This window comes from Clupea harengus, chromosome 12 (assembly GCF_900700415.2).
Source record: "Clupea harengus chromosome 12, Ch_v2.0.2, whole genome shotgun sequence".
In the NCBI taxonomy this organism is placed as follows: domain Eukaryota; kingdom Metazoa; phylum Chordata; class Actinopteri; order Clupeiformes; family Clupeidae; genus Clupea; species Clupea harengus.
Genome location: NC_045163.1, coordinates 16,665,943 through 16,668,442, shown reverse-complemented (window position 1 = coordinate 16,668,442; position 2,500 = coordinate 16,665,943). Strand labels below are relative to the sequence as shown.

Below are 2,500 nucleotides of genomic sequence, written 5' to 3'. Positions count from 1 at the left end.
AACTTACTTCCATGTTCTTTTTCTCTCTCTGTCTGAGTGTCTCTTACTCTCTCTCACTCACTCACTCAAAAGTACACTTATTTTTTATACTCTCTAGCTATCTATCTGTCCATCTTTGGTCCCCCCCCCCTCTCTCTCTCTCTCACTCACTCACACACACACACACACACACACACACACACACACACACACACACACACACACACACACACACACACACACACACACACACACACAAAAACTTACTTCCATGTTCTTTTTCTCTCTCTGTCTGAGTTTGTCTTACTCTCTCTCACTCACTCACTCAAAAGTACACTTATTTTTTATACTCTCTAGCTATCTATCTGTCCATCTTTGGTCCCCCCCCTCCCCCTCTCTCGCTGTCTCTCTTTATCTCTCTCTCTGTCTCTCTCTCTTAGTGTCTGTGCTTTTACAGCAGTACAGCCAGGGGCCAAGTGAGCTGACCACCTGTCAATCACTTCAAGAGCATGAAAGCACTAAGCTCGTTGTACATGAGTCACAGGAGGGAATTTTATATTGTGTGTGTGAAGAGAGAGAGACCGTAGCTAAAGGTTAAAAACCACTCACCTCTCACTGAAGTGGCCAGAGAGGTCTGAACACAACCATTCCTCTCAGTTCTGGGGTATGAAGGTGTGTGTGTGTGTGTGTGTGCGCATATGAGTTGGCAGTGAAGATGAGTGTGTGTGTGTGTGTGTGTGTGTGTGTGTGTGTGTGTGTGTGTGTGTGTGTGTGTGTGTGTGTGTGTGTGTGTGTGTGTGTGTGTGTGTGTGTGTGTGTGTGTGTGTGTGTGTGTGTGTGTGTGTGTATTGGGAGTAGAGCGGAGAGACAGAGGTGTGTGTGTGAGTGTCTTTCTCCATTTGTTTGCTCCTGTCCCAATGGGGACAGGGCCGCTGTGAAACGATCTGCTGAGGACATGTTTATGCTCGTCAGGGGCACATGAGCATCACTAACTGCCATTAGCGCAAACCATGTGTGTATTTGTGTGTGTGTGTGTGTGTGTGTGTGTGTACATGTATGCATCTCTGTGTGTGTGTCCGCAGAAGGTTGCCTGTCTGTCAGTCTGTGGGAAGAACACGTCCTGCTCTCAACCCTGGTGTAGCTCTGGCAACCCTCAAACTGACCTGGAAAATCCATTAGAGGAGCATAAACACGCGCACACATACACACACGCACACACACATGCACACACACATACACACACGCACACAGACACACACGCACACACACAAGTTGGAACCAAGAGCATAGATACCTTTCCATTAATTTTTCTTCCATTGCTTTGCTCTCATAGTGGTCGGAATGTTCTGGAGGAACATCTCTGGTCCGTGTGTGTGTGTGTGTGTGTCTGTGTGTGCGCGTACATGTGCTTATATGTCTTCAGGACCCGCCTTGGCCTTTGGGGGCTTGTCAGACCATCATAGCCTCTCATTGTCTTCATGAGCATATGATTCTACACAGATGGAAGTGTTTGCACACATGCAAGGTGTGTGTGTCAGACCGCTTGTGGTGTGTGTGGTCTTAACACTCTGCTGATCTATTACCGGACTCTCTGAACAGTGGCCACTGGCTCCAGACTACATAAACACACCAGTGTCGGCAGTGCCCTCAACGTGTGTGTTTGGTGCCTGTACTATGTGTGTGTCTGTGAGTTTGGTGCCTGTACCGTGTGTGTGTGTGTGTGTGTTTGTTTTGCTGTGTGTGCATGTGTCTGTGATTCTATGTGCATATATTGCTTGTGTGTGTTTGTATATTGAGTGGCTTATATATGTGTGTGTGTGTGTATGTTTTGTTCCTTCATTTGGTGTATGTACAGTATGTGCATGTGTGTTCTCTCTGTGTGTGTGTGTGTGTGTGTGTGTGTGTGTGTGTGTGTGTGTGTGTGTCTCTGAGATCCAGGGTTTGATTTTGGGTTTCCGTATGTGTGTGTGTGAAGGAGAGAGAAAGGTGGTGATTGTGTATGTATGTGAGACTGTTTGTGTGTGTATGTGGAAGTGTATGTTCTCAGTGGTTCAGCTTAAGGTTACACCCAAGCTTTGACACAAACACTCAAACACATGTACACACATTCCTAGTCATACACACACACACGCTCACACACACACGCTCACACACACACGCTCACACACACACACACACACACACACACACAAATTCACATGCTCACACAGACAAGCACCAGAGTATATCCACATGACACCATTCCCACATCACTAAAACACACGCACACACACACACACACACACACACACACACACACACACACACACACACACACACACACACATACACACATACACACATTCATCGCCGCAGTGTCCTTGAGAAGCCAATGACTTTGGCAGCCAGCATTCTGAGAGCATCTCTATGTCTATCTCTCCCCCTCTCCCTCTATCACCCCCCCCTTCCCTTCCTTTTATCTCTTTCAGACATCTAGCTCCCAGTAGCCCAGATGGAATGGCATTTAATAGTAATTGTGCAG

The 2,500-nt window shown here is 47.0% G+C and overlaps 1 protein-coding gene across 1 annotated transcript in view; it reads left to right on the top strand.

Annotated features, from left to right (window-relative positions):
- The window catches only part of LOC105902582 (spermatid perinuclear RNA binding protein), a 97,644-nt gene that overhangs the window by 32,699 nt on the left and 62,445 nt on the right, over positions 1–2,500 (top strand). The window lies entirely within an intron of this gene.